Raw genomic sequence first — 12,074 nt, 5'->3', positions numbered from 1 at the left:
CAAGACAGAAACTTTGACCGGTAACCCAGAAAGTAAGGTTTTCGCACCCTTTGGCTTATTTGGACGCTCATTTTCTTTTGAAAAAGCAGCAACATGAGAGCCGCCGTTAGGCCCGGAATAATGATGATGATGAACCGCCTTCCGTTTTACAACAAACTCCTCAAAAACGCCAGAATGAGGTTTCTTTCATCTTCATTTTTTGCTTTCATTAATGAATCTACTCCCTTGCCTCACTGACTTTATTTTACCTTTTACAGGAGGTTTCTCGCTCTTCTGGCGACTCATCTTAGACTCAGTTTCCGGCTTTCAAAACTGCTCCCGTGTAAGGAAAATCAGCTTTCCTCTGTATCTTTAAAAACTGCATCCTTACACTAACTGTCTCATAAAACTTTTCTTAGCGGCCAAGGTGACTAAGCCGTTAGAAGACCCGAAGGTTCCTGCACCTAAGCCGGCCATGCCAACTCCTCCCTCTGAAATTGAAGCACCTGAAGACCCGGCTGTTCATACTCAATTGGATCCTCCTGAGTTGTCAGCCGATGAGATCACCCTTAATCCGACTATCACTGAACCATCTAGTTTAGCTAACCCGCCAACAACTTCTGATACTGACGTGTTGATTACTGGTAGCCGATTTGTTGAACTGGGGACCCCCACTATGTTAGCCCAGCACACTGCTAAGCAAGAAGCCTTGGAGAAGCAGAAAGTGTGTTTTGATATCTCTCACTACACTCATCTGAATGCTAGTGACATACTGTCCGGCTATCTCAGTCATGTTCATTCCAGCCGTGAGTCGGAAATTGAGATGGTCAAGCAATTGCAGCTAAAATATGAGGTATGTTCTCCGGTTCACTTATACTCTGCCAGCCCCCAAGTCTTCAGATGATGAACCTGAATGATCTATAGACTTTATGATATAGGTTGATACTTCGTCTCTAAGCTTTTCGAAAGTCCAACAAAGTAGCATAAACTTCACCTGTAGTCCCCAAGGGCCGGCTCAATTTATCATAAGTGAACTGGTACTTATCTTCATAACTATCTTTTACTAGTCCCAATAAGTATTGCAATCCTTCTTAATCTTGAGAAACTTTCTGAATATCATGCATTAGCCCCCAAGTGCCAAGTGATGTTACTTTGTAAAACACTTGGGACTTGAAACATATAAAAGTCATAAAAAATTGCTTTGGCAGACATTAGCCCCCATGTGTCAAGTGGTATTGCGGTGCATAGTACTTGAGACTTGAACCCTTATAACTTTTAGTTTAAGCCTTAACACACCTGTGTATGTTTTGTAGAATGCCCTATCTGAATTGGGCTCCCAATTAACTGATGCAAAGACCCAGCTGATGGATCAAGAGGCAGAAATCAAGATTGCTGACTCTAAACTCCAATTGATTCTTTCCGAGACAGAAAAATTGAAGACCAGCTTGACTGCAAAGAAGAAATCCTGGGCCGAAGAAAAGACACTGCTGATACAACATGCTGAAACAGCTGAGGCGACTCTTGAGGAGGTTACCACGGAGCTCACTGGTTTAAAGAACCGGGTGTCTCAAATGGTCTCCGCCATCTTTGGTAAGTCATCTATATTCATCACTTATACCTTCTTTTGACCCGGAATATAAGCTGCCTGCTGAGCCTTTGTTTTAAAAAAAACACTCACAGGTCCATGAAGCAAAAATCTGAGACAAGACAGTGTGACCAAATTAAAGGCGGTTTATACCTTGGTGGAACAATTGTATACCGGCGCTCAACGAGCCCTTGCCACCATCTCCCCTGCCAACCAAGGACCCAATCAGTTGAGCGATGTCTTGAAGAAGTTATCAATCTTACCCGCCAGGTTTCAAGAGGTCAAACGATCCTATGCCAGAGCCAGAGCCCAGACTGCCCTGGGTTGTTCCAAAGCCTGGGTGCCAGATCTAGACCCGACGGATGTAGCTAAGGGGTACCCTACCGTGAAGGAAGACGTGACTCTATTTGAGCAAGATGACTTCATTGCCTGTGTGAGGGGAGTTCGACCTCAAGCTACCATTCTTGGAGATGAGACCAACATCGATAAATATCAGTCGGGTTTTGATATGGAGAATAAGAAGATGGTGACTCCCTCTTATAAGGTGATAGATCTTATCCCGCCGGTTCATCAACACACTTTTGCTCCGGAAGTTGATTCGGCCAGCTTGATTGATGATGAAGCAGAGTTCATTGCTCTGAACGGCTTTGACTGGTTCAATCCCAGCTTCCAATCAGTAGAAGGAGGTGAACCGGCAAGGGGAGAGTCATAACCATCTTGTGGGCTCTCAAAGCCTTGTAATAGATTTAGCTTGAAACTATATGTGTTGCTTATGCCATCACACACAAAATGTTGCATACTACTCTTTGCCAGCACATCTTGATTACATCTGCAATGTTTTAACTTTGCTCCTACAAAAAGTGAAAGAGCTGGCATGGCGGTTTTAACACCGGACGGGTCAAAAACACCTGGTATATGTTTTTATGAAATTGTCATATTGGAAAATATAAACAAGGCTGAAAAACCTGTTCGTGAATCAACACTGTCATACCTGTGTTTCTGGACTGCCGGTTTTTATGATCCAATCTTTTTTGAGAAGTCAATGCTTCCATATACCTGATGACTATCATGCCTTGGCGGCTTATTGTCAAATAGTTAAGCCGTCTTAAAAAACCATACTGATAGTTTAGATTTGAGACAATAAAAACTAGTAAGACAAAATAGCAGATTTCAAACAACATAAATTTGGGGGTTTCTGATTCGAATACGACCAGTAAACTGGACCAAAGGGGTTAAGCTAAGATTCGAATATGATCATATAGCCCCAGTGGCTTTGGCGTTGCGCCGATCAAGAGGGTACCGACAGTTATGTTCTCTTTGGTTCGAATACGACCTATGTTTGAACAGGAAGCCCCCAAATGACCTTGAGCGGTTTTTAATGACCCTGATTCGAATACGCTCCAAGTCGGACCCAAAAGGGGTTAAGCTATGATTCAGATATGATCAAGAAGCCCCCTAGTGAGTTTGGCTTTGAGCCGATCAAGAGGGTTATGACAGCTATGTTCTCTTTGGTTCGAATACGACCTGTGTTTGAACAGGAAGCCCCCAAGTGATCATGAGGTGTACAGCTAGATTCGAATACGATCATAAGCTGGACCGAAAAGGTTAAGCTAGATTCAGATATGATCAGCTCCTTAATAGTCATTTAAATAATGAAAATAGTAAAGATATATGATCTTTGAAGAGGAAAAAGATAGAGGTCCTACTTTATTACTTTTCATAATATATACAATGTCAAAGTATGTACATGACGAGAGCCGGTAACTCAGGTGTAGTATGGCTGAAGCTGAGCAATGTTCCACGACCGGCGGGTCTCCTCCTCCGACTTATGTGAGTCTTTGTTCTCTCGAACGCCAATGAGGTAATATGACCTATTGTTTAAATTCTTGCTGACCACAAAGGGTCCTTCCCAAGGCGGGGATAGTTTGTGTGCATCCGACAGATCCTGGATGAGCTGGAGCACCAGGTCACCTTCTTGAAAGGTCCTAGACTTAACCCGGTGATACGTCTCCATTGTATCTATAATTTTTGATTGCTCCATGCTATACTATCTTCTGTTTTGGACATTATTGGGCTTTATTATCCACTTTTATATTATTTTTGGGACTAACCTATTAACCGGAGGCCCAGCCCAGAATTGCTGTTTTTTGCCTATTTTAGGGTTTCGAAGAAAAGGAATATCAAACAGAGTCCAAACGGAATGAAACCTTCGGGAACGTGATTTTTGGAACGAACAAGATCCAGGAGACTTGGACCCTACGTCAAGCAACCAAGAGGGAGGCCACGAGGTAGGGGGGCGCGCCTACCCCCCAGGCGCGCCCTCCACCCTTGTGGCCCCCTGTTGCTCCACCGACGTACTTCTTCCTCCTATATATACCTACGTACCCCCAAACGATCAGATACGGAGCCAAAACCCTAATTCCACCGCCGTAACTTTCTGTATCCACGAGATCCCATCTTGGGGCCTGTTCCGGAGCTCCGCCGGAGGGGGCATCAATCACGGAGGGCTTCTACATCAACACCATAGCCTCTCCGATGAAGTGTGAGTAGTTTACCTCAGACCTTCGGGTCCATAGTTATTAGCTAGATGGCTTCTTCTCTCTTTTTGGATCTCAATACAAAGTTCTCCCCCTCTCTTGTGGAGATCTATTTGATGTAATCTTATTTTGCGGTGTGTTTGTTGAGACCGATGAATTCTGGGTTTATGATCAAGTTTATCTATGAACAATATTTGAATCTTCTCTGAATTCTTTTATGTATGATTGGTTATCTTGGCAAGTCTCTTCGAATTATCAGTTTGGTTTGGCCTATTATATTGATCTTTCTTGCAATGGGAGAAGTGCTTAGCTTTGGGTTCAATCTTGCGGCGTCCTTTCCTAGCGACAGTAGGGGCAGCAAGGCACGTATTGTATTGTTGCCATCGAGGATAACAAGATGGGGTTTTATCATATTGCATGAATTTATCCCTCTACATCATGTCATCTTGCTTAAGGCGTTAGTGTGTTCTTATGAACTTAATACTCTAGATGCATGCTGGATAGCGGTCGATGTGCGGAGTAATAGTAGCAGATGCATGCAGGAGTCGGTCTACTTGTCTCGGACGTGATGCCTATATACATGATCATACCTAGATATTCTCATAACTATGCCCAATTCTATCAATTGCTCAACAGTAATTTGTTCACCCACCGTAAAATACTTGTGCTCTTGAGAGAAGCCACTAGTGAAAACCTATGGCCCCTGGGTGTATCTTCATCATATTAATCTTCCAACACTTAGTTATTTTCATTGCCTTTTATTTTACTTTGCATCTTTATCATAAAAGTACCAAAAATATTATCTTATCATATCTATCAGATCTCACTCTCGTAAGTGACCGTGTAGGGATTGGCAACCCCTTACCGTGTTGGTTGCGAGGATTTATTTGTTTTGTGCAGGTGCGAGGGACTCGCGCGTAGCCTCCTACTGGATTGATACCTTGGTTCTCAAAAACTGAGGGAAATACTTACGCTACTTTGCTGCATCACCCTTTTATCTTCAAGGGAGAACCAACACAGTGCTCAAGAGGTAGCCCCCGGCGGCTGTGATAACGGCGCAGGTCTTGTTGATAAATTGCTAATCGAGCCGCCGCCAAGTCTCTCTCCTCATCTAACAAGTCAAGTGCATCCTGTCGGGCTTGTTCATTATCAGCTTCAACATAAGCCGCCACGCGAGGCGAGTCATGACGGATTTCACTAGGCAGCACCGCTTCCGCTCCATAAACCATGAAGAAAGGTGTATAACCTGTAGACCTGTTAGGAGTGGTGTTGATACTCCACAACACCGAGGGTAATTCCTCTACCCAACAACCCGGCGTCCGTTGTAAGGGAACCATAAGCCAGGGCTTGAGACCTTTTAAGATTTCCTGATTTGCTCTCTCAGCCTGACCATTAGATTGAGGGTGAGCTACGGAAGAAACATCAAGTCGGATATGCTCACATTGACAAAACTCCTCCATAGCACCTTGGGACAAATTAGTGCCATTGTCAATGATAATGCTGTGTGGAAAACCAAACGAAAAATCACCTTTTTCATGAACTGAACCGCCGTGGCTGCATCACACTTACTCACTGGCTCTGCCTCAACCCATTTTGTGAATTTGTCAACTGCCACTAAAAGATGTGTCTTTTTATCCTTGGACCTTTTGAAAGGTCCAACCATGTCAAGCCCCCAAACTGCAAACGGCCAAGTGATTGGAATCATCCGCAACTCTTGAGCCGGCACATGCGCTCGTCGTGCAAATTTTTTGACATCCATCACACCTACTGACCAGATCCTCTGCATCAGCGTGAGCCGTTAACCAGTAAAAACCATAACGAAAAGCTTTGGCCACAAGAGACTTTGCCCCGGCGTGATGACCACAATCCCCTTCATGGATCTTGTTGGGGATATTACTACTGGAGGTAAACCGGCCTTATGTAGCCGGGTTGACTCTTTGAAGATTATAAGCCCATGAAGATGTAAAGATGATGGCGCTTTACGGAGGGCCTAAAGGCGGGTTACAGTCTGTAAATGTAAACCGGCCTAGTCATGTAACTTGTATAGTAAGATAGAAAGAGAGAGGCCGAACCGGATATGTTTATAAACCGGCTTCGGGACTCTGTAGCCCGGCGGGCGTCAACCTATGTATATAAAGGGACGACCAGGCCGCGGTTTAGGAACAGACAACAACAACTCGAGAGCCAGACAAAGCGGATTCGCTCCCTGGCCTTCGAAACCCTAGCAATACCAATCACAACTAGACATAGGCTTTTACCTTCATCGAAGGGGCCGAACTAGTATAAACTCCCGTGTCCCCTTGTCTGGTTTAACCCCTTTAAGCTAAACCGTTGCGATGGCTCCACGACTAAGTCCTTTCACGAGGACATCTGCCGTGACAAACCCACGACCGTTGGCGCCCACCGTGGGGCTATCGCATGATGGTTTTGAGTTCTTGAAGGGCAGCTTCGATGGACTCAAGGGATACGCTGTGGGCCGGATGACGAAGAGTCGCCGCGACAAGCTCTACATCGACAACGTAGGATGGGGTCCCGAGGCCAATTCAATCGAATACGGGTACCGGGTCCCCTTTGGTGGGATTCACGTCTTCATCGGCAAGATCGGCGAACCGGCCCCCGAGTCGGACATCTGCACCGACATCATCGAAATGGTTCGGCGTGCAAGTTCTTCACCGGTTCAGCCCGAGGCAAGGCATGTTTTCGTAGGTGTCGTCCATGGATCAGGGTACGAGGACGGACCGGTGTCTGATGGAGAAACCGTAGTCTTCTCTGATGATGAGTCTTCTGGAGAAACCGAATCGCTTTACCAGGTGCAGGACGGCTGGATTGAGGAAGGATCCGAGGGCAACAGTATTCCGGATTCCCCCGGTCTGCGAAACCGGGCCGCCATCTTCATGGCCGGCACACAATCGGTGCCTCATTCATCTGCCGCTGCAGCAATGCTCTCCGGTTCAACGACGGCCACACCAGCAGGGCAAGAAGCTTGGTGCCACCTCCGGCCCAAGTCTTGTCTGATTTGTTCGACGCTCTGGCAACATTGATGTCCGCAGAGGTAGACGCAGCAGCCTGGGATCAGCACGATGCGGAGATTGTAAAAGTGAAAGATCAGATAGCCCAGGCTAAAGCGGACCTGGCAGCAGAGAACGCCAGGATGGCTACGGAGCAGGCCGAGTTGGAAGCACAGGCTTACCGGATTAGACTGGATCAGAATGCTTCAGAGGAAGTCATGAGAAGAAGGTACCGATCACATCTCCCGTCGATTCATGAGCCGCAAAATCTTTTCAACACGCCAGGTACAGGAGCTGGTAACCAACCCACGCTAAACCGGGCGGAGGGGCCAGGAGCAGGAGCGCTGGTTCAGCCGCGCATGACGGACCTGCCTCGCCAGAACAATGTTGTACCATCAACGCCGCCCGGGCATTATTCCAATCCGTTGGACAACATTGTGGCCGCCTCTTCACGCCTGGCGGCCCTCCCAACCGCCGGCGAGTCACCAGTTGCAGTGGAAGCGCGTCGGGCCATGGATCTCCTTCAGACAGCACTAAATCAACAGCAAGCATATTCACACAATCGTGAGAGGATTCATTCCACTCCCCGTCCAAGCCGGAGTTATAGCAGACACGTGGAAGACGAACCGGCCGTGTCCAGTAGTGCATGCCACTGAAATTCGCCACGAGGGAACAACCCGGCCGGGGGAGGTGCTAATGCGCAAGATGTAATGGACCATGGCCGCGCACGTCGAGAGGCCGAGTTGACAGCTCGACACGAAGCACGACAACATACTCCGGTTCACCCCACCGCCTCCGTGGAGCCAGGGGCGATGTTCAGTTCCTTAGGGGTACCGTGTTTAACTCCCGCTTTGCGTAATGTGTGACTACCCAAGGATTTCAAGGGACATCGTAAGGTACCAAATTATACCGCCGATTTGCAGCCAGAGGCATGGGTGGAGAGTTATGAGATGGCTATGGAGATGTTAGATGTGGACGAGGCGGTGTGTGCTAAATATTTCACCATGATGTTGGAAGGAACAGCTCGCACTTGGTTGAAGAGCTTGCCAACCAACTCTATTGGATCATGGGCCGAACTGAAGCACCGGTTTATCTAGAACCTCAAGGATACGTGTAAGCAGCCAATATCAATTGTAGATCTGACCGCTTGTGTCCAAGAGGAAGGGGAGTCCATGACCCATTGGGTCAAACGGGTCTCGACGATTTTGCATTCATCAGATCGTATCAATGCAGACACCGCAGTGTTAACGTTAGAGGGCAATTGCCGTTTCAAACCGTTGAAACAGAAGTTGGGAAGGCTCAAACGCCACTGCAATGACATGTCGACACTCATGGCCGCTTTGGTTAAATATGTCAATTCAAATAATACCAAGGATCCGGATTCAGAGGAGGACAAACTGGAGAAGGGTAAGAAGAATGGCAATGCTAAGGGCCAACAACACAATACGGCAGGCCATGGAAACGCGCGTAAGCGCAAGGCCGACAGTGGTTCGGACTTTGTCACAAATACCAACACGCAGGAGAATGGCCAGCGCCGTAAAGGCAAGCAACCCCAGAGGGGTGGAGGTCCAGGCAACAATTTGGAGCGTTTGTTAAATCAGCCTGTCCAAAGCATGGATCGAAGGAGAAACCGACATCACATCTCTGGAAAGATTGTTATATCATGCGGGATTTCAAGAATTCCAGTATGTTCCAATATGACAGCGGCCCTCTCGGTGGTTCAGGTGGAGGTTTCCACGGGCCGGGTTACGGAGGTGGTGGTTCCGGTTCAGGGTTTCCAAGCAATCAAATCGGACACGTCAATCAAGGACACCAAGGCAACCAGGGAGGTTACAACCATCAGGGGAGTCAGCAGCAGCAGCAGCAGTCGGGTTATCAGAGCAATCCCAAACAGCTGAACAGCGGGCAATATCATGTCTTCACTACTAGTTTGTGCAAACGTGATCAGAAGCTTCACAAAAGGGCAGTCAACTCTGTTGAGCCGGCAGTACTTCAGTATTTACGCTGGTCGGAGCAACCTATTTTGTGGAGCAGAGAGGATCACCCACCCCAGGTTGATAATCCAGGTCATTTGGCCTTAGTGGTAGCCCCTCAAGTTGGGGGATACAGGTTCACTAAAGTGCTCATGGATGGGGGAAGTAGTATCAATATTTTGTATTATGATACAGTCCGCCGTATGGGGTTGACAGATAAGGATCTTAAACCGTCGAATACAGTATTTCATGGTTTGGTGCCTGGTAAGTCTGCATATCCTGTTGGTAAGATAGCTTTGGAGGTAACTTTTGGAGATGGCTACGATTCAAGGTCAGAAACATTGACATTTGAGGTGGTGAAAATCAAAAGTCCGTACCACGCCTTGTTTGGACGGCCGGTTTATGCTAAGTTTATGGCAAGGCCATACGTTTACCTACAGCTTAAAATGCCAGGGCATAAGGGGACTATCATAGTACATGGAAGTAGAAAGATTGCTTTGGAGTGTGAAGAAGGCGATGCGGCTTATGCTGAGTCAGTTTGTGCCACAGAGGAGTTAAAATTCTATAAGGAGCAAGTTGATCCGGCAGACATGACCTCCTTAAAAAAGCCAACTACGGAACATGATCCAGCATTGAAGTTCAAATTAGCTATGGACACTAAGATGGTTGACTTTGTCCTTGGCGATTCATCCAAACAGTTCAGCATCAGCGATCCCAAATAGGAAAGCGCGCTCATCGAGTTCATCCGTGAGAATCGGGACATCTTTGCATGGAAACCTTCTGACATGACAGGTGTACCGAGAGAACTCGCTGAGCACACACTCAACATTGATCCTAAATTCAAACCGGTCCGACAGTTCCTCCGCCGTTTCAATGAGGAAAGACGCAAGGCTATAGGTGAAGAGGTAGCCCGTTTGTTGGCTGCTGGGTTCATTGTTGAAGTTTTTCATCCAGAGTGGTTAGCCAATCCGGTGCTGGTTCTTAAGAAAAACGGCACTTGGCGCATGTGTGTGGACTACACAGATTTAAACAAGGCTTGTCCTGCAGACCCCTTTGCTCTCCCTCGCATTGATCAGATAATTGATGCTATGGCGGGTTGTGACCGTTTGTGTTTTTTGGATGCGTACTCTGGTTATCATCAGATCAAAATGGCAGTTAAGGACCAAGAGAATACAACCTTTATAACTCCCTTTGGAGCCTTCTGCTATGTTTCCGTGCCTTTGGACTCAAGAGTGCCCAGGCAACTTACCAGCAATGTGTTCAGAATTGCCTTCATAAGCAAATTGGGCGCAATGTTCATGCGTATGTAGATGATATTGTGGTCAAATCCAGAAAGGAGGGGACGTTGATAGATGATCTACGGGAAACCTTTGACAATCTCTGGGTTTATAAGATGATGCTCAATCCGGAGAAGTGTGTTTTCGGTGTCCCGGCAGGCAAGCTCTTAGGCTTTCTGGTTTCAAACAGAGGCATTGAGGCTAATCCGGAAAAGATTGCAGCAATTACGTCCTTGGCTAAACCGGCGTGTATTAATGATGTGCAACGTCTGGCCAGCCGGATTACAGCCTTGAGCCGGTTTATCAGCCGCCTTGGAGAGAAGGCCATCCCCTTATATTAGATGCTCAAGAAAACGGATAACTTTGTCTGGAGTGAGGCAGCTGATAAGGCGTTTCAAGATCAGAAGAGGCAGCTAGTGGAACCGCCCGTGCTGGCAGCACCGATCGATAAAGAGCCATTATTACTATATGTGGCTGCTAATGCCCGGGCTATCAGCGTAACCATTGTGGTAGAGCGCAAGGAGCCTGTCAAAGAGTATGCGGTTCAACGACCAGTTTATTATATCAGTGAGGTGCTCATTGAGTCAAAGCAGAGGTATCCACATTGGCAGAAATTGGTGTATGGGGTGTTTATGGCAAGCCGGAAGCTCAAACACTATTTTCAGGGCCATCCTATCATAATGGTCAGTTCAGCTCCTCTAGGCGACATCATTCAAAACAGAGAGGCAACTGGCCGGATTGCCAAGTGGGCCATTGAGATTGGACCTCACGGGCTCAAATATATACCCCGCACGGCGATCAAGTCCCAGGCACTCGTAGATTTCATCAACGATTGGACGGAGTTACAGGCTCCTGAGGAGAAACCTGATAATACATATTGGACTATTCATTTTGATGGGTCCAGACAGTTAGAGGGTTCAGGGGCTGGAGTCGTATTAACTTCCCCACGAGGTGATAAGTTTTGTTATGTCCTCCGTTTAATGTTCCCTTGTACTAACAATGCAGCTGAATATGAGGCTTTACTCCACGGTCTTCAGATGGCTAAAGAGATGAATTTGAGCCGGGTTAAGTGCTTCGGTGATTCAGATCTAGTGGCTCAGCAAGTGTCTGGCACTTGGGATTCTAAGGACCCACTCATGGCTGCATATCGGCAAGAGGTGGACGCAGTGGCTGGTCACTTTAAAGGTTATCAGGTGGACCATATAGACCGGCGGAAGAACGAAGCGGCGGACGCTTTAAGTCGTCTTGGTGCCCAATGTAAACCGGTTCCGCCCAATGTCTTTCTTGATGTATTGCACAAAATACCAACCGAAGAAGATTTGGCTATTCCTGATCCAGAGGCTCAGTTGGTGGCAGCTCTGCATGCCATACCGGATTGGACGATCCCATATGTGCATTACATGAACCGGGGCGAGTTACCAGCTGAGGAAATGTTAGCTCGACAGATAATCCGGCGTTCCAAGTCCATGACCATACTCAACGGGGAGTTATATCGTTACAGTGTTTCAGGAGCAATTCAGCGATGTGTTTCTCCTCAAGAAGGTTGTGAGATTTTGCAAGAAATTCATGAAGGGGATTGCGGTCACCACGCCGGTTCAAAGTCGTTGGTTGCTAAAGCTTTTCGTCACGGTTTTTACTGGTTGACGACGCATGCTGATGCGGAGGATTTAGTCAAAAGATGTGATGGATGTCAAAAGTTTGCCCGCCGTGCGCAC

The sequence above is a fragment of the Triticum dicoccoides genome, chromosome 2A (assembly GCF_002162155.2).
Source record: "Triticum dicoccoides isolate Atlit2015 ecotype Zavitan chromosome 2A, WEW_v2.0, whole genome shotgun sequence".
In the NCBI taxonomy this organism is placed as follows: Eukaryota; Viridiplantae; Streptophyta; class Magnoliopsida; order Poales; family Poaceae; genus Triticum; species Triticum dicoccoides.
Note: the sequence above shows the minus strand (reverse complement) of the source record.